This window comes from Astatotilapia calliptera, chromosome 18, assembly GCF_964374335.1.
Source record: "Astatotilapia calliptera chromosome 18, fAstCal68.1, whole genome shotgun sequence".
NCBI lineage: Eukaryota > Metazoa > Chordata > Actinopteri > Cichliformes > Cichlidae > Astatotilapia > Astatotilapia calliptera.
This window is the reverse complement of record NC_137439.1, coordinates 19,955,131-19,976,279: the sequence shown is the minus strand read 5'-3', so window position 1 is coordinate 19,976,279 and position 21,149 is coordinate 19,955,131. Positions and strand designations below refer to the sequence as shown.

General features: G+C 38.6%; 1 protein-coding gene across 4 annotated transcripts in view; it reads right to left on the bottom strand.

The window, feature by feature from the left end:
* Nucleotides 1-21,149, bottom strand: part of tnr (tenascin R (restrictin, janusin)) — a 211,613-nt gene that overhangs the window by 123,257 nt on the left and 67,207 nt on the right. For all 4 annotated transcript variants that reach the window (XM_026149494.2, XM_026149492.2, XM_080293389.1 and 1 more), the window contains exon 2: nucleotides 19,481-19,533. The gene's annotated coding sequence lies outside the window, so the exon portion shown is untranslated. The remainder of the gene's footprint in view (nucleotides 1-19,480; nucleotides 19,534-21,149) is intronic.

The following is a 21,149-nucleotide window of genomic DNA, read 5'->3' as shown; positions in this document are numbered from 1 at the left end:
ACCACAATATGGCATGAAATTACTAACTTAGGTTCCACGAAGGTTAATGATATTCAAAATACACTAAAAAATGCAAATGTAGCTCTAATGGCAGAGTGGTCTTACAATGCTTTGCAAAAATTGTAAAGTGGTAAAAGTGGTAATTATTCGTTGTTTAATGAACACTTTTAGAATACAAGTATTTCAAAAAATGGAAATGACTGATACAACAGTCACTGTTTTAAATTTTTTTCAATTTGGAGAAAATGGAAAATACAGAGCTTTTCAGAATAAATCTGATTTGTGGCTTATCAACATTGCTATCATGTTTAATAACCCAAACTAAACACAATTACATTTACACCACATTCATATTTTTATTTACCTTGTTCCCTGCATTTGTAAATTTCTAGCATCAGTCTTCAGGGCCTATTTTGACAGACAAGCACAGGGACAAGAAATATATAATATTTAAAAAAATGTTTTACTTTCCTTACATCATTTTTTGTCTCTGCATGTGCATTTGTGTATGTTTGACAATCTAATTTCCAGAGTGAGTGACGCATATTCATGATGTCAGGAAACTTTTCAAATAACTGTGTGAGAGTCAGTCTGAAAGGAAGTATGTCAGCTTCTATTCAAATGCACTGTTCAAAATCATTTTGATATTTTTATTACACAAGTTATCCCTGAGTCTTTTTTTCCCATATGTTGTATATCCAAAACTATAACCAGTGTAAAAACCAAGACTGATGTACAAAAGCACATCAGCCTGTGGGAGGAAACCGGAGTACCTGGAGCATCAAAATCTCAACAGATTTCAATAACAATGTTGGAATAAACCAACAAAGAAATTATTAAGACATACTATAGCATGGGAAGAATACACCATCTGGCCCCTGCCAGGAATTTGCATGTTTTTGTGTCTGCATGGATTTTCTCCAGTCAGGCTCTTCTTAACCATGCATGGAGCTAGGTTAATTGAGACTATAAATTGGGCTTAGGCATGAAGCCTCCCAAATAGGAGCTGAAGAATATGGATAGATGGATGGATGGATACTGTAGTGCATCTAGGCTATGTTTCAGCACGGGAAAGACACGTTTGGTGATAATCTGACTCTTGTACTTGTATTGTATCCTGAAAACCAATATAATTTTAAAGGCAATCTTGCATTCAGTGGCATTTTGGCAAATTTGGATTAATGTCTGAGCTATTAATCTTGGCAGTAATAGCAATATCTCTATAACATTTATTTCAAAATAGGAAAAAGACTTTCAAACTTTAAAAGCAGGTAGTAATACATACTGGATAATATAAAAAAATCACCCTAATGTTTCCAAGACAAACAGTGTTGGTGTGAGCCTTCGATAAAAGTTTGCTGTGGTTTTTCTTTTTCATGTTAACTGTGAGAAGGAGGCAGGATATCAGTGTTTTTACAATTCATAAAAAAATCAAATGATTTTAAAGTCTTAATAATGTCTGTGTAAAAATGTATGTTGTGGTTTGATGCGTTGACCTGCAAATGGTCTTGAGGTGTCTTGACAACACATGCAGAAATACCTGCGATTGATTCACTTTCAAGGTTGTGATTCATATATTTTATGGTTTTAAGCTTGCTTGATTGTAGAATTAGTCATGTAGAACAGCTTAAAACGTTTAAAAAGCCTTTTTTTTTCCAAACTAGCTGAATGCTATCAAAGAAAAACAGATGCATGTCCAACTGTATGAGTGCTGCATGTGAAATATATCCTTTTTCTTATGAATAACAGACTTTCCAATAATCTCGAGAGACGGCTCTGCCTGCCAATGAGCAAAACTGCATTCGGAAAGTGAGAAGGGGCTTTGATAAAAGTTTTTCTATTACCTCAGTTATTCAAGCAAAACCAGTGAATCAACTTTGCATGTTTCATTGATTCCTGGGAACCTTTTCATATATTAAACAGTCATCTACTTGAATACAGATTCATATTTTTCAGGCTGCAAACCAATGAGGAGTTTTATATCATAAAGTAAGTTTGAAACTGTGGTCCTCTCTTTAGTAATATGTATACAGTATAGTACAGTTACAGATAAAGCTCCGCATGTTACAAAAGTTATGTAGTGTATATTAATACAACAAACCAGTCTATTGTTATAATGTATAAGCATATTGTTCATAAATGTGTTACTGTAAGCAACAGGGATCATTGGAAAAACTAATAATATATACAATTCAACCATGTGAATTAAAAGGAAAAAAATATATTACTACATTATGTAGACTACAAAATTTTGTGGTGCAGTTAAAGCCACTGACTAAAGCCAGTAGTTAAGTAATGGCACACTTCACGACAGCTCACAGAGTGTGACTTAGGAGCTTGCAGCTATCTTCAGGATCTCACGTCTAACATCCTGGCCTAGTTAAGACAAGCATTTCTGCACATGAAGCTGACCTTTCATTTTATCTACAAAAAAAAATAAACTGGTGAAAAATGTGTATTTGCTTAGTAGTTCAGTGCAGAGACAGAAATAGTTTAGTGTGTGTATATCTGTGTTTAAACCATCCCTCACTCACTTTCCCATGTTGCTTGTTTGTCATCTTGCTGCGAACGTATCTGTTAAGAACAGATATCAACAGTGTGTCCGCACTGATTCTTTTCCTTTGTTATGACACCAAATTCCACTCCAGTGCTCTCTCCTACATAAACAAGCCACACGCAAACCCACACACACTTGTGCACACTGACACCATGATAGATGGCTACGAACGCATAACTTGATACAAGATAATTTGTTATTTTGAGACTATTGATTTGTGTGTTACACAATGAAACAAGTCTCTTTCAGAAGCATCCCTACAGCAGTCGATTTCAGCATGCTCGCCCATTCATCGCATTCTAATAATGTGATCAATATATTTTCTAAGATGCTGAATACACAGAAATATGGCATCATTATCTAGGGACAAATACAACCACATAAAAAAACCCAACAAGTATGACAAGAACAGTATTGTGGGATGACAGTGTTTTATGTGTGAGGCTCCTCGGATGGAAGTCCTGAAAGCGCAAAGCTCCCCTGAATATCATCCATCATCTGAACAACTACAAAAAGGATGAATATATTATGTTATTTTTGGCTCGGTATTTCTACGTTGTGAGGTTATACACTATATTCCTTCATTATCTTGCAACAAACAGGTCCAGTTGACATGTAAGGCAGCGAGTTAGCCTATCAGCAGGGAACACTATTTACAGAAGGGGTCACAAGTAATGGAAAGTCATTTTCACCAGGGGCTGTTTTCCATTCTGGATGGCTACTGCGCTGCCAGCCCAACTAGGACAAATGGCTACCTCTTGCTCAAATCACTACAGTAACCTAGACTAAGTAGCTAAGCAGCCCCAGCTGAGGGCTTTGGATGGCTAAACGTTTCCCTTGACCACTGCTATGCTGTCTGCAACCTTTAAAAAGCACATTCATTTCACGTAGCAATAGAGTTGTATTTATTAAACAGTTAACAGTTCTCAGTATAGATACAATTTACAGCTATTTTCTTTTAAACAAAGAACACCTCAGTCAGAAAACATAAGCCCACAATGCCTTGATGCTGGTAATGATACTAATGTCAGGAGGTGGAACACAAAACACATGCATTACGCCTGTAAAAGCAGACGCCCGCGTTGGTGGGAGTGTGTTGTTTCAGATATCACTGAGACATGAAAGGAGCCCTTGACTTTGAGTACGAGATCCAGGGACTGAATGCTTCACGGATGGACTACACTATAAAGCAGTTCACAGTTAGAGCTGGAAAACATTGGAAAACACTGATGCTTCTCCCTTTTTTTTTTTGTATTTTCTTTCCTCAATTACCTGTTGAGAGGTACCTGCTTACATGCCAGCACACTCAGGGCGTTTGTATCTGAAAACCTCGGTATTTTGGCTTTTTAAAATTTTAAATAGATTACCATTTCTTAGTTGTTTATAAGTGCGTTTTCAAATGAAACTGCAGCACTACTGAGCAGAAAAGCAAGAGCTTCCAAGTGACTGTAAAGCACCTTTAGATCACCTGAACGTATTTGTTTCCATACACTGTAGTTTCAGATGTAACGAGCGATGTGTGGGCATTTTAGAAGCAATTCAAACTGATTACACAGCAGTATTTATTTCATTAGGGTGATTCATTAACCTCCTCATGGCTGCAGTAAAAGCCAGAGTGCAGTAGCTGCAAACACCAAGGATCCCTGGCTACAAAAATATATATCTAGCCTCCTAAATTAAACTTACATTTATGTATAGGGCAGGGCAATATGGCCCAAAATATTTATCACGATATACATTTAAAAATTTGTGAGAACGATATAACTGACGATATAATTGATGCGGGATAAATCAAGCACAGTACGTATCACTCCGCGACGCTCCTGCCTACGGTAGCCGGAATGCTCAGACAGTGCTGCTTCGTAGCTTACCACTTCGTACTAAAACATTTTTTGACAGAAAATATGTACCACATAAAATCGGTTCGAGGTCAGTAAGCACAACCAGAATTCATACATAAGGTGCACCTGCTTATAAGGGTTTTCAGAAAATTTAACGGATGGATTTTAAGTGTGCCTTATTTTCCGAAAAACACGGTAAAAACGACGGCCCGCTAGCAAGCTCTACCAAAAATAGTGCTTTGTTGTGTATCTGACGGACGGAAGCCAAACCAGTTCCACATCACTGAAGTTGCAGCATTTTTACAAACCAGTTCTGGTTCATCCGTTTCATTCAACGATCCGCTTTCGCCTGCTTTTGTCATTCTCTGTCGCCGCCATGCTTTTTCTGCCATGTGCATATGAAAACAAAGGCACCGTGCATGCGCGTTTTACCCATACTCTATCACGATATTTCATTTTCTTATCATTGCCTAACATTATACCGGTATTACCATGAACGGTATGAAATGACCCAGCCCTATTAATGTATTTGTATTTTATTTAAGTATCTCTTTTGATGTAAAACCATATCAAAACTCAAAACTAGTCAAAACTAAACAGTAAAACTTTGATTGTAGACAAACTGAAAGTAGCATGGTGACAAAGTTTGAAGTCTTTAATGAGTTTTCTTGTGCTACACAAATGATGATGATAGTGGTGACCAGTGATGCATTAACAACATATTGGAAACTTCAATTAGAAGCAATAATTAAAAAGTTTACTGAAAATGATTTAGAGCATGAACAAGACTTCGAACTTTGTCACCATGCTACTTTCAGTCACCATGAGGGCGTTCAATGGCAGGACAAAGGAAAAGAAAAAGTTAATACATTAAGTTTAATGTACTATAACGGGAGACTATAAGAGAATATTACAGTCGATGTTTCAAGCAGTTGTTTATAATGCGGTTTAAGTCAAATTTAAAATACTTTCATATGAAGTGAGCAACTGTAAATATAACTGGAGCCAAACAGATCATTTGAGTAATGGATATGTCACTAATTTCTAAAGCTCAAAGCCTGTCTTCCAGTACCTCTCCCCCACAGAAGAAAAATAAACTGCACATAGTGTGACAGCAAATAAAGCAAATTAGAGCTTTCTTTGAATTTAAATTGTGAATGGATTTAACTAGATAACGAGTGCCTCTTAACAGTTAAGCAGTAAAGCAAGTAATTGCTTTTTCATGGACTCAGATTTTGACTTCCTATCATGTGGTGAGACTAACAAAATCCAATCGCATGGATTGCAATTAAACTCTTCAGTGAACTTCTGACATGGTTCACTTCTAAGGTAATCACATAACTTACTGTGATCCATACTTAATTTTCTCTCAGGATGTCAGTGATGTCTTCTGCCTGTAGCAGAGGTAAAGTTTTGTTAAAGGCATGTACTGCTGTCGTGGACAGCAGCTAAAGTTACAAAGATGGCTTTTATGTGATGCACAACGAATGCAAGAGAAAAAATAAACTTTACGTAAAGGGGACTTTTCTTAGGCTTTTATAGGCCATAACAGGGATTTACTGTAGTGCAATATTTCCAATAATGACATAACAATGAAAATTTATCTGCCATTCCTGTCAATGGAGGGGTTTTGGGGGGCAGAGTTTGAAATGATCACTATTAGTTTTGTACAAAGGTTCTGAAAGTGTGAAATCAGTGCATCAGGTGAGGAGCGAGACAAGGAGAATTTTCACTGCTCGGTTTTATTTATTTACTGTTTCCGGTTTTTTTGGGGGTTTTTTTGTATGTTTGCTTGTGTTCAGCATACACTAGGGGTTCTGCATTATGAATTGGTCCCCACAGGAGAGACTGTCTTTTGTTCACCACTTGTCATCCTGTTAGATTTGGCTCCTTGCAATTTTTTTGGACCCTCCCTGCTGATGAGAATCGAGTTGAAGGATTTTTGTTTTGATAGACTGAAGGAATTCCAGCTGAGAGACAAGTGCAAGTGGACACAACAGGACTACTATAAAGTGGTTTTAAAATTGGGGCAGTGCTGAATGCAGCACAGAGATTCAAGAGAAGATGTATGCGAAATCAGGCACATGCGTTTCATTTTTAAAGACGCCACCCTGAAACCTTTCAGTTGTATATGTACTGCATATGCTTTTAATTATTAATTACATTAATTACATTAACAATTATTATCTTATAATGTTGTTTGTTCTCAGGGTTTTTTTTTTCCTTATAAAGGATTTTTTGCCAACCCTGGAAAAATGTAGCTAACATGTGTTTTTTTTTTTTTTTTCTAATTGGGGTGTATTTACTTAATAATAACAAGCATTTTTTGTTGAATGCACAGATTTATGCCCACCAAGGTAAGACTCAGTGCCATTGATTGCACACAGAACAGCTGGGCTTATGTGCACAGCCACCCCTGAAAAAAAAGCCCTGGTGTTAAGAAGTGTGATGAATTGATAGAGCCCATTCACAGAGGAAGAAGAGGACATGCTATTCTAATGTTTTTGCCTGTTTGAAATAGTGGGTTTGTGTCTAGCCTGTGACACCAGAGATGGGGCAAATACAGGATGGATCCAGGCAATCCCTCTGATTTCCTGCTGTTTCCATTATTACGGCGGTCTGACTCACCCAACGGCCGCTTCCATATGGTGGCCTGTCCAACAGCAAGAGCAGATTGCATTATTGGACTGGTCACAGCCAATGGTTGCTGCTAACAAGTTGCCGCTTCTCTCTGACCCCTGTTTGTGTGGTCGGTGTGTTGCTGCGGCTGTCCGTGTGTTCATGTGGATTCGTATTTGTCTATCTGTGTGTGTGCAAATTCATGTGTGCATGACCCAAGGTGACTTGTTTCCAATAAGAAAATGAAATCCATTGTGAGGTTTTTTCCCCCTCCCTCCCAGCGAACCATTTTCTTTTATTACTTCACCTGCACTTTCCTGAGCCACTGGGTATGCTCCCACACTGCAACTCCCAGACAAGCATCGGCAGCATCTATCTTATGGACAGAAGTGCTGAGTGGCTATTACTTCTCAGCAGACCACATAAAAACCACAGCAATTAAATGCTATTGGGCCATTTGACTTTGTCTTCTTAGAGGAAAAAAGGAAGTGAGCAGCAAGAGAAGAAAGGCAGAGAAATAGAGTGGAAGTGAGAGGAAGAAAAGAGACCTCAACTTAACGGAGAGAAATACCTTCGTGTCAGATGCCTGAAATGAAGATAAAGGAATTAGAGGGGAAAAGTGGACGGGAAATTAGAAATGATAGAGTACAGTAGAGTACAGAAGCAGTTCTCAATGGGAAAGAGTTCTTTAACTTAGATCTGATTTAAAGTAAAACTAGATAATATCATAGGAGTTTAAGAAAGATCTTCACTTTTAACTGGACTTGAAGTTAAAGTGAATCAGCTACATTGTTGTTCTGTCACACTGAAGCAACTTCTTAACATTAGAAATACCAAGGAGGTTATTTTAATCATGTGACATAAAAAAAAAAAATGTAACCCTGTTAAAATAAAACTCAATTATCAAATATCTTGACTTTTCCTAAAAGATATACAACTGCTTATACCTAGAACGGCAGAGGATGTCATTTTGACCACATCGAAATTAATCCATGCAACCGCTTCCCTGGTGTTGTTAGTACAACACTTATTGTTTAGCAACAATTTGATGTGAAACCATGCTGAATATAAGTGAGAGCTATCTAGATGTGATTAATTCATAAACATTTGAAGAACTGTAGTTTGATAAAAGATGAATAATTGTTGGGATCAGAGCAGTGGAGGGTATGGTGGAAGTAGGTGGCTGCTGCCTGTGCAGAGCGGCAGGAAAACAGTCTAGAGTGTGTAGAACTAATCGGAGTAAATGAAGAGTGAAATCTGGAGCAAATCGGACGGGTTTTAGGTCTGAGGAGGTAAAGGGCAGCAGATTTGAGGCATGGAGGAGTGTAGAGAGAGGCTACAGGTCTGATGAAGAGGAGGCAGATATGGATGAGATTATACTTTTTTTAAATTCTACCTTTACAGACTTAATTTCCTTATTTTATTTTTTAAATTTTAAAATGAAGACGCCGATCAGTTCAATCTGTTTCACAGTGAGCGCTCTGTTTTTTTATACCTTCTGTATTTTAGAGTAACTAAATACTCCTACAATAATTGGATAATTTAGACATGTTAGTTATCAGTGTTGGGGAGTAACGGAATACACGTACCGCCGTTACGTATTTAAAATACAAAATATGAGTAACTGTATTCCGTTACAGTTACCGTTTAAAAAGGTGGTATTCAGAATACAGTTACTTTGTTGAAATAAATGGATTACATGGCGGTATTTTCCTGTTTCATATTGTCACGGGTCAGGACTGTTTGGGTTTTGTTTGACAGCTACGTTCTGTTGTTCCAGGCGGCAGCATTACGGTTGCCGTGGTTACAGGGTGACGCTGCTCTCTCTGCGACTGCGTTATTCCTGAGTGAGAGAGCGCTTTTTTGTTGTTGTTGTTGTACTAAGCTAATAGGCAGAGTGTTACAGGCATTGCCCTAAAGAATGTAGCCTCATGGGCAGTGTAGTCCGTGCTGCAGGGAGAATGGACTGCCATACACGTTATGTGTCTGTGAGCGCGAGGAGGGAGAAAAAGGAGAATGGAAAAGTACAAGTTGTCATCGAGCAGAAACGGGAGCTGGAAGCATGTAAATATAATAACAACCACTGCAGCCAAGAAGAGTGCCTGACGAGCCCAGTTGTAAGTAAGCTATTAAGACTCGACTGTACGCTGTGTTCGTGTTTTCCCCCCAAACAACAACAAGACAACAAAGTAAAGCTATTTTTCGGTTATGAGCCCGACACAGAACCCACGTAGTAATGAGCCAGAGGTCTCTTTACTATGGTTTGGAGCCACGGACCTTCAGTAATAGTAATAAATCACATTCATGTAGTTTTAAAAAGCATAATAATATATTCAGTTATCCAAAGTATTCAGAATACGTTACTCTCATTGAGTAACGTAACGGAATACGTTACAGAATACATTTTGGGGCATGCATTTTGTAATCTGTAGTGGAACACATTTTAAAAGTAACCTTCCCAACACTGTCAGTTATTGTGTTGTTTAGTATACCTTTTGTTTATTAGTAGATAGTAGAATTTATTTAAACTTTATGGTTTAAATAATTCAAATCATTTGTAAAACAAATAAAACCCCTAAAGAATTTAAATTCACATCTTAACTTCTTTATAAAATTATTTCTTTGCTGTTGATGATGTTGTTACAGGATGTGGAGGGGACTGACCACTCCCCCAGCGGTTCTAGTATTAAATCACAGTCTATGACATTCAGCCAGCACCAGCTTGCAATTTCCACTGGCCAAAAATATCTTTAAAAACTAGCAGTTAAGGGGACTCAAAAGTCGAAAAACATTTAGAAAAAAAAGGTGTCTGCTGAGACTGATGTATCAAAACCCCATGTGACAGCAGAGGAGCTAGAGATTATCTGCTGTCACTCAAATGGATAGGATGGGCCAGTGCCAATGCTATATAGGATGGATAAGGATATACTATATACAGTACTTTTGGCCTCTGCATAAAATGCACTGCATTTAATTTTGGTGATGCTTTAAAACAGTCTCCAGAAGTACAGGAACTTTTTACTCATCAAAAGCTGATACGAAGATAAAATTATGGCAGCTGTCAATATCGATTAAAACTGACTTTGCTCGGTTCCAAGTCAAGCCAATCAGGGGAACTGCTGATTGATCCATTGCAGCTGTATCAAATACTTCCTTTGACAGATAATTAGATACACACACATACTCCTCGAATCCCCCTGAAAAAAAAACAGATCAGGGCTTAAAATATGCTCTGCTGAACTTTTAATTATTGATCTACAGGCAATTCTCTGTGCCCTACAAACAACAGCTCTCTGAAGTAAACCAGACAATCCCAACCAAATGAAAACTTGGAAAATCAGAAATGTAAGAAAACCTTTAGCGTGTTTTACACACAATACTTAGAGGGTGGTGTTAGAGGTGCAGTACATATTCCAGGCTTTGTATCCTTTGTACTGGGTGTGGCAAGTTTCTGGTTTCAATAAGACAAAGAAAGCAAACCTGTGTGTGAAGTCGTTTTTGACTTCATGACCGCTGCCTTTTCCGAACCTCAATCAATCTTAGACTGTTCAATTCTTCTCCAATCCTTCTGAACACATGTCACAAATGATCAAACAACAACAATCACCAATTTTAAGCAAACAGAGCTAATTTTTTTCAAAGTTGGATGTAGTGACTAGAGATGGCACAATACCACTTTTTTATGTCCGATACAGATACCGATATCATAAATTTGGATATCTGCCGATACGATATGAATCCGATATAGTGTTTTTTAATCAACAAAACTGTTTTTTAAAATATCTTGCTGCATTTTGTATAAGTTCATACTCAAGTTTAAAACAACAACTAAGCTAAAGCTATTCTGTTATACCTGTATGCAAAAAAAAATATTTCATAGTTCAGCAATACTGATCAATCTAATAAACTTAAACCTACACCATCCTCCCTATTCTGGTATTTTAAAGAGTACTTAGTGTAAATATTAAGCAACCTAACTAATAGGGTTCCAACTCCCAGCAACAACAAAAATAAAAAAATAAAAAATAGGGAACCACCCCTCACGCTCCACCTCATGATGCTTAATCGACGTAATCAACCTTAATTTGATGCAGTGTGAAAAAAAATGCACAGAAATCAATTATTTTTCAAGAAATATTAAATAGATTCAACATCTTTCTTCAACAAAATTGCAGACTGCACAGATGGTACCTTCCCAAAGGAAAAAGTACTATAGCTTACTAGGGTATATATATTAGACTTAATAGTCACTATATATAGTAATTGACTTCTATTCATTTTACATCAAATTAAAACTTTGGGTGTCAGATAATTATTTATTAAAAGCTAGACATTTTAAATGAGATGGGGCGATCGTGGCTCAAGAGTTGGGAGTTCGCCTTGTAATCGGAAGGTTGCCGGTTCGAGCCCCGGCTTGGACAGTCTCGGTCGTTGTGTCCTTGGGCAAGACACTTCACCCGTTGCCTACTGGGGGTGGTCAGAGGGCCCGGTGGCGCCAGTGTCCGGCAGCCTCGCTTCTGTCAGTGCGCCCCAGGGTGGCTGTGGCTACACTGTAGCTTGTGTTACGTTCCCCTGAGGGGTCTAGGCGGTGAGGGGGGAGTAACAAAAAGTGTCCAGGTCAGAAAAAGGAGTCAAGGAGGCAAAAGGGTTAAATCAAAGAGTTTTATTAAAGTAGCTCAACTAAAAGAGACAGACAAGCCGCTATCACCATTTAAGAAAACAAACAAAACTCAGGCGTGGTCAATAAAGTAAAACGTAAGGCAAAAAGAAAGAGAGCAGCTCACTAGCTGCAAACCACAATAACACAGCTCACTAGCTGTAACCACTCACAAACACACTCAGCTCACTAGCTGTAACCACACTCATGGCACTCAGGCCCAGAGCTCACCTTTCCCTGGGCTTAAATACTTTTAATTACTGATGTGAGTCAGCTGTGTAACAGGGAAAGGTGGCACCTCAGGCAGAAGAGGTGGTGGGACACGCTCACACAGGCACCTTCAGGAGGAGGCCCTGCTAGGGCCGTAACACTTGCCATCACCAGTGTGTGAATGTGTGTGTGGATGGGTGGATGACTGGATATGTAAAGCGCTTTGGGGTCCTTAGGGACTAGTAAAGCGCTATATAAATACAGGCCATTTACCATTTACCAATAAGAAAGAAAAGTATGTCTTTGTGCCCCCTTTTCCCTGTTAATGCCCTATCGGCCCCCCTGGCTAAACTTTGCTAGATCCGCCCCTGCACAGTTACCAGCCGTCAGCTACGTAGGAAAAGATCCTCGAGTAGAAAGTAATAATAAATAAATTCTAACAACAGATTATCAAGCTTAAACGTGCTGCTGTTGTTTATCCGCTGGTTTCCTCTTTCTGGTGCAAAGTGGGCCAAAAACAAACAAGAGAGACGGACTCCCGACAGAAAAGCCGATCAGCTGATCATTAAGCAGTTTCATGATTGAAGTAGCAACAAGAAGAGGCAGTCGCTTGTTAAGCTTAACGCAGGAATGCTTTACAAACATTCAGAGATGGACTTACACACTTGCTTTACTTCTCTCGGGAATAACTTTGTCGGAGATGAAATGCCAGGTTGCTAGCGAAGCTCCAAATGCTATCCAGACCACCGACAGGTCCTGCATGCCACAGCCGCTCTATCACGTGATGCATACTGCTCCGACGTGCTAACGTTCTGAGGTGAGTTACGGCGTGTTGCAAGTTTTGTGAGCTGCTTTCGTGATATTTAATGGATCGGATTACATTTTTTATTTTTCTCCGATATCTGATCCAGTAATTTAGGTCAGTATCGGACCGATACCGATACGTAATATCGGATCGGTCCATCTCTAGTAGTGACAGGAATATTCCCAAAGCTACAGTCAATTCTGCTACTGTTGTTTCTGCCACAATGGAGGACTGTTCCCATTCATCACGGTCTGTCGATGTACGTTTCAGACAACTAAAAATAAACATTTCCAATCTCTCGGTAATCAGGAACGTGATGTAGGTACACAGTGTAGAAAAGACACAAGGAGCACTGAACTAACACCGAAAATTACAAAAGACTGGCAGTCTCATTACCAAAGCAAACCACATTAGATACCCTTTGGAAGCCTGATACAGATGCTGCACTGTGTGGCCCTCTCGCTCTCAATAAGCCTTTCTATCCATCTTTCTTGCTGTTGATATGTCTCTTGCTTTCTTCGTCTGCCCTTTTGTTGCTATCGTTCTTTATACCCTTCCTCACTCTTTGTCCCTTTGCCTTTTGTAACTCTGTGTTTATTTTTCAGTCAACAGAGAGACTCTCTCTTTTCTGACCAGAAAGATATATTCAAATGGAAGTTGAAGAACAGAATGATGCATTATTCAAAACCCTTCACAGGAATAAGGGAACAATGATAGGCAAATTCCTATTAAAGTAGGCGATATCCTGGCAGGACAAAACCAAAGACCAAAGTAAAAAAAAAAAGTAAGCAGCAGTACAACTCCAGAGGGGTGTTTATGTGCAAAAGAGACTGAGTCATTTTTGTCAGCAAGCCATCTCTTTTTAATTCCCAGTCATTAGAAGATTTAAGCTACCACAAGTCGTGCATATCAAGATGACAATGATAATCTTTCAAATCCACCATACAATATAGTGTGCACTGTGCACTAAGTCATGTGAAAAATCAAGAAACTGAATCCAGGACAGTGCCAACTTGGCGTAGAACACGTGGAGCCTTCTGGGTAAAAACATGACCACCAAATCCACCAGTCCTCCTTCAACAATGTACTGCAGGACTATACTGGTTGTTCTCTTACTTTACACCTTAGCTTTTTTACAGCTTACCATCACAGACTGATAGATTGACGCAACACTGTCAGAGTTGCAGGCTCGATTACTGTTGGTTGGTGTGGCAATCATCGGAGAAACAATAGCTATACTGGTGTGCATTTTAAAAAATTAGAATACCTACTAGCACTATGGGGGCCATGCAGCGTCTAATCAAGTAGTCACACACAAACACCAGATAGCATTTTACACTTTCATTAGTGCTAAACTGTAAGAGGGTTCTTAAAGTTTTGATGGCTGGCTGCTTTGGGAACAGTTGGTGACTGCCTGGCAACCACCGGTCACCAAGGAAAAACGAGTATTCCCCCAGTGAGTGGTTGCTCAATCCCCATGCACACATGCCTAGAGCTTGGTCACTGACCCCCTGATAAACACTGTTTGCTAAGGAAAAGTGCATATTTCTCAACAGGCTAATGAGTGAATGCTTGCTGGCACTTGTTGGAATTGGTCACAGAGAGGTATGCAGTGCTGCAGCTTCATTGTGGTTTGCATCACACTTCGTGGCTTCGTAGTTAGTTTACAGTTCAATTTTCTTATATACAGTAGTGCCACTTCACAGCACCAGTTGCTTTAAGGCGCTTTATACTGTAGGCCAAGAAACCCCAACAATCACATGACCCTTTATGAGTGAGCACTTGGCAACAATGGGAAGGAAAAACACCTTTTTAACAGGAAGAAATCTCCAGCAGATTCAGGCTCAGGGAGGGGCAGCCTGTCTCTGCTGTAGCAATATGCTAGCAGCTGACGCAATCGAGGGGAGATTTTTGGTGTAGCAACTTCTCTGTGACCAGTTTTTAAGCAATAGCCATTAACTTCTCACGTTTTTCTCCATCAACCAGGGGATAACCAATGTTACCAGGGGGGTAGGCCTTTTAACAGATGAGTTGTTTTAAATGTGTTTGTATCAGCTGAATTCATCAGTGTCAAAAACAAAAACATAATGTGAAGCACAACATTGTTTTCTCATGCTCACATGAAAATGATACACCTGGTCTATGGACTGTACTTTGTGAATCCTGGTATTAGAGGACTCAGTCAGTTTGCTGATCTATATAGTTTGTAAATAATGATGTAATTTTGCCAACTGTAAGAAGTTAAACAGCCAGGGGTTATGCCTACAACTTTATTTTGTATTTTAATGCTTACTTTGCACTCCTTTGTACTTGACATGCTGTCATCTCAACTTGCAATGCCAGCAGAATTCATTAATGGATAATTAAAGTAGTTATTGAACTGTGGCATCACCTAACATTTAGTTACTAAAAATATTGAAAGAGACTGCTGATATATTGTGGCACCCCTTCTGACCTTCTGACATGGTGATCTGTTTAGAATCACAGGGAGGCAAGTCTTGTGATTTTATCCAATGAGAACAAACAGTTTGCCAATAGCTTTTGGCTATCTCAATGTGCAAGTAAGCACGCTGTTTCCCCTTGCTTGATCGATGCTTCTCGATTAGGCTTCCGGGGCCAAAAGAAATGCAGCAACTTTCCTATTCCTCAGATACACAAGCCCATTCTCATTTAATCTACAGAAAAAATGCATGCACAGACACATTTGCATACCTCTTCCTCCGCACACATACCCGCAAACAGATAAACCGATGTCACAGACAAGCCCACTGACGTCATTCGTCCCCTGGTATTTAGCACAAACGTCAGATAGTGTAGAGTCCTGCTAAAAATCAATGAGCATTTGCAACAATCAATAGCTGGGTTCCTATGAGAAGTAATTAGAAAGGCAAACATGCAGTGCTGCCTTCCTGCTCACCCCCACTGTAGGCTCAAAACAGAGTTTTACAAAACAGTGATACTCGAACAAGTAAAATACACAGATTAAAGCACGAGTAACACACTGGTCCTCATCCAGTATGAAAATTGGTTTAAATTAAAGACTAGTTATCATAAAGAAAATGTTGAGTTTTTATGAACCTATTTGTTCATCTACAACAGCCTTTGGCTAAAAAACTTCAGTGTATTTAAGTACGTCTATTAGAATAAGTGACAAAATCACATAATAACTGAGTCTGACCGTGATGCCCAGCAGCTATTCACTTCACTGCTTTGAAAAGGATGTCATGACTGAAATCCTCTATCGAGTTCCTTTTGTACAAAATCTTACTTACAAAGGCTTTCATGTTACATGTCAAAGATTATACGTCCTTGAATGACCGCTCTGGTACTAATAAGATGTTAATTCCATACACCTGGCATGAGATCGTATTGACAGGTGTTAGAATGATCTTACCTGAAGTGCTTTATTACTGTGCCTTATATTAATCTCATATTAATCAAAACTGCCCATATAATCATATAGAGTAGTGTTAAGTGGACACAGGCCTGAATAATAAAGGCATTAGAATAGGTGTCCTCCAGTCGTAGACTCTCGCCCATGTTTGCCTGTAGAGCAGTAGATAAGAGGGAACCATCTTATCTAAGTTACTGAAATGCTGTTGTTTAGACTAGAATGGGGTGCCCGGTAATAAAACTGTCAGGTGCCCGTCACCATATTGAGATCCGCGGCAACGTGTCTTGCAGGACGCATCTCCCTTCTAGAAGTATTGTCAAAGTGAAAATAAAGTGTTAAATGGTCTACTGAGCAGTGTTTTGTCTTCCATCGGATGCCTCTGAGGAATCAAAAGAACTCAGTGTGACTTAAGGATTATATATATATACATACATATATACATATATATATATACATACATATATACATACATACATATATATAATATACATATATATATATATATGTATATATATATATATATGTATATATATATATATATATATATATATATACATATATATATATATATACATATATATATATACATATATATATATATATGTCAACGGCATATGTAGGTCAGCGGCTTGTCATTCCTAGTATCAGTAGTGTACTAATTCAGCAATGCAAGATTTCAATTATGGGCAGGTTCAACTCTAACCAATTTCTTTTCTTTTTTTTAACAATATGGTAAACTGACCTTTTAAATAAGCTATGAGGAAAGCTACAATGGTTTATTTAAGAGGGTAAAAGTTTGCTTCTGTGAAGCTTGAACAAAGGGATGATGGCAACAAGGTGTAGGCGAGGCTAGAGGAGGTGAAGGATGAGATGTCTCCTGCTGCCGAAGCTGCTGATGAGTCAGGACATGAGAGCTCCCACTGCCTCATCTACAAGCTCAAGTTGGTTAAGAAGAGGCTCTTCAGCTACCAGTTAGCTAGCTTTATGGTTCTCAAACATTTTTCTTAGTTTGTATCAATATCAAACATTTTTCTCACCATTATTGCTTATAATAATGGTGTTAAAAGGTGCCTTTACTAAGGGCCGCAGTGGTAAATAATAATAGCATTGTGCAAAAGTCTTAAACCACCCCTCATTTCTTTTTTAACTCATCTCTGAAACATGTGCAAACATTAATAAAAACATAGTATATAATGCAAACATTTATTTGCATTATTCTAATAGAAAAAAAGTTTTTTAGCCTCTATAACATTTAGTTAAGAAAAAATATCTTTGAGTAACATTAAGAGCACGAAACTGTCTGCACATCAAAATGAAACTTGAAACTCACCCGATAACAGGTAATAGCTCCTTTACTTTGAGATGGGGTTCAAAGAAACTAAGTCTATTGTGCTACATTGTGTGAAACCTCTGATCCCGGAGTATCACTCCATAGCTCTGCAGGTATGTGGATTCCGGCATCAAAATGACGATGCACATTACATCCTCTGAAGGCAGAAATTGTCTCGTGGCAAATGGATACATCAGCCTCTTTTTACACTTTATAAAGATACATGCTTTTTTTCACACCCCAGTGGAAATTCTCTCCCTTCAGCATCAACTTTTCATCTTCTTGAAACTTGTTTTAATATGCGTGTTCTTTTAAAGCTGCAAAACACGCCTGTCTATTCAGGTGGAGTGCTACTTGGAGTGTTCGGGGGGCGAGCTGTGCAGATCACAGCCACAACCGGGTGAGACGAACTTTAATAAGAATGTAAAATGATCTGTGAGTTAGATTAAAACCTTGGATTATGGATTTTGGCTCAGGACTTTGACACACGATGTACAAAACGCATATTAAAAGCATAACTTCTGATTATTGCTGTGTGGGAAAACTGGCTAAGCCATGTTTGTAATATATAGATAAATAGCACTTCTCCATAGAGTAATCAAATGAGAGATTTGTCTCATTTTAGTTGGCAAACACTGATTGCTTCCTTTTCACTGTATTCCTTCTGCTGACTGACGATGAGGAGAGGATAATATGAAAACAGCAAAAAGAATGAGAAGCATAACAGACAGATGACAGGACAGTATCATATAGATAGACAAGGCACAGATATAATACAGTATGTCACAGTTGAAAAAGGAGCCTTTATCACATAATAGAAATAGACGCTATCAGAGCAGGGTTGGCCAATTTTCAAAATTGAAGTTTTACCAACATATAATCTACCATATGACTCCTTCATCAACACCAAGACCCTTTTCCTTCAAGATTTTACTCCTGCTGCTGAAAAAGAAATAATAAATAAAAGAAATAAATAAGAAAGCTGAATGAGAAAATTGCAGTCATATTGTGAAAGGCAGCCTACTCACCTGACTGAAACCTTTTGCAAGACTGCGGTGCCTCACAGCTTGTTTTCATTTTACACTGAAATATCATAATAATACTGCAATTATCAGATGGAACTCTAAAGATTTTTTGACTGGGCTGAGCCCCCAACGGATCCTAACAACACCTCTTGCTCTTGATGCATGTGTTGTATTAGTGGCTGTGATGCCGGTGCTTATGAGGCATCGCTGCGGGGCGGGTGTTTACGTGGCAGGGAGGGACACTCTGCAGTACCCAGTACAGTAAACTGTCGTGTTTTCACAAATACCAATGTGAAGTAGCTTCATTTTGGCAATGCTGAGAGGAAAGGTCATTCTTCACTTTTTAGCTTTTATTTCTCAAAATAGTGAATCATGTTTTCATCTGCCGGTTATACCCTGCATTAACAGTATCATATATTGTTGTTTGTTAGACAAATGACAAACTGAGTTCACATTTTTATGTCCAAATTTGAGCCGGCACACTTGAGTTCAGATAAATTAATCAAGTAATTTTTCTGTTCAGGAATGTAAGTTAACGACTGTATAATAATAATAATACAATAATAATTCATGTATAAATACATTTTTGCATTAAAAATATCATTCTGATTGAAGATTAAGGAGCCTGCACACACTGGTGGATCAGCAATTATTAAAAAATATTTTGGTAATTATCAATACTGTTAATTTAGAGTAGCTGTGGCATAAACATTAGACTGGGTGGTGATTGAATAAATTTGTTAAGCACTGTTGTGCTATTGTCCTATTGTACTATGTTCATCATGTTGCTGCACACCTTGCTGTAGCTGGCCAGAGAGTGAACTGTAAAGCCAAAGTATGTCTAGAACGTTGACGTATACAGCACACAACTTTTGGAAAACCCTCCAAAGTTTGCACCTCGGTTTTCATTGCATTTGTGAATGCATTTTATATCTTTTATTTGAAGTCGTTTTACATAAGCAGTAGAGGAAAAAAACAACAACAGAGAGAACCACACACACACAAACACATGCCGTAGCATTCGTTTGAAGTTCCAACTCACCTGGAAAGCACAAACTGGACTTGATTGTTTTAGTGTTGGTCCCTGGGATGATGCTGTCAAGAGAAAAAGAGAGAGGTTGTAAATTACTTAAACATACCATAAAATACATATATTTTTTCTTTTTGTCCCTTCTTTGGTATTCTTCAAATCCATTCGATCTGGCAATTATAGAAGCATACAGATTTCCTCTCCTCAGTGAGCCCGCTATCTATTGTTAAAAGTCTATCTATGTCAAAATGTTCGACAGAAGAAAACAACAGAATAAAGGACCAAAGATCTAGAGCAGGGGTCTCCAACTCCAGGCCTCGAGGGCCGGTGTCCTGCAGGTTTTAAATATCACCCTGGGTCAACACACCTGAATCAAATGATTAGTTCATTACCAGGCCTCTGGAGAACTACAAGACATGTTGAGGAGGTAATTTAGCCATTTGAATCAGCTGTGTTGGATCAAGGGCGCATCTAAAACCTGCAGGACACCAGCCCTCGAGGCCTGGAGTTGGAGACCCCTGATCTAGAGTTTGAGATCTAACTGAAATGAATTGGGATTTATTGTCCATCTCCATTTTTTAATAAATAGGTCGGCTTATACTTCAAGAGTCTGTGATTTGTCTTTATACATCGTGTAATGTCCACACGGTGCCTGGTCAGTGTGTACTGTGTAAGAATACTACAGCATTACCTGCTTATATGAAACAAGATGGAACAAAAACAGCATGGTCAAGAGTTAATTAGAATTTTTAATAGTTCTGAGAGACAGTAAAAGTTTTACACTTGAGAGACGAGACAGCACTTGATGCTCGCTCTTGACACACTTAGTGGATGCAGGTATTGTTTACGTACGTGTGCCTGGTGAAGTACAACAGGATGTAACCTTTCCTGTTGCATAAGGCACTCGTCTCATGAGCTCCTCTCATGATACTAATTATCCTGCCATATTGTTCCAAGCACTTAGACTAACAATCAGTTTTTGGTCAAGTTCAAGTGTTTATTAAATATAGAGTTAAGGTGCTTTTGTGTGCACTTACAGAGGCATGCACATAAAAACATACACACACATGCACAGCTGCTATCCAACCCCCCGAGGGGTTTCAGCTGAACCAGAGGTCACTCTGCAAAGCTCCATACTCCCGTTCAATCTGTCTCAATGCACACAAATAAACATGAAAATTGAACAGTCACAAGGACAGAGAGAAAATGGCACAAAAGCAGATACTTTGGTGAAATAAACTAATAATTTACACTGATGTTAGAAAGATGAAATTTGTCTAAGCTCAGTGCTGAGCTAACACGCTTAAAGACTTGGGGCGGGGAAAAATATAATATACAGATACATTTCAATTGGAAATAACTGGCTCCAAATTAGAAAATAAATATCAAGGCAGCACACAAAGTGTTCCATATTGAGCATATTTGATTTTTCTAACACTCTCAACAGAAGCTGGGCAGGCAAGGCGGGGACGAAAAATAAAAATGATTTAAAACGAGTCAAAGTTGTGGAGACGGGCTCTGATTGTTTTCGAAAATCACGGTGTTTCAGAGTTTGTCCCGCTCTCATCTCCCTCACTGAATGACACCTCGCATTTTACCAGCTGACGAGGACAAAAAGGTAATGTTAATTCAATTAAACTCAACTGAAAAAATTATAGGATCACTTGCAATGACTTAAGCT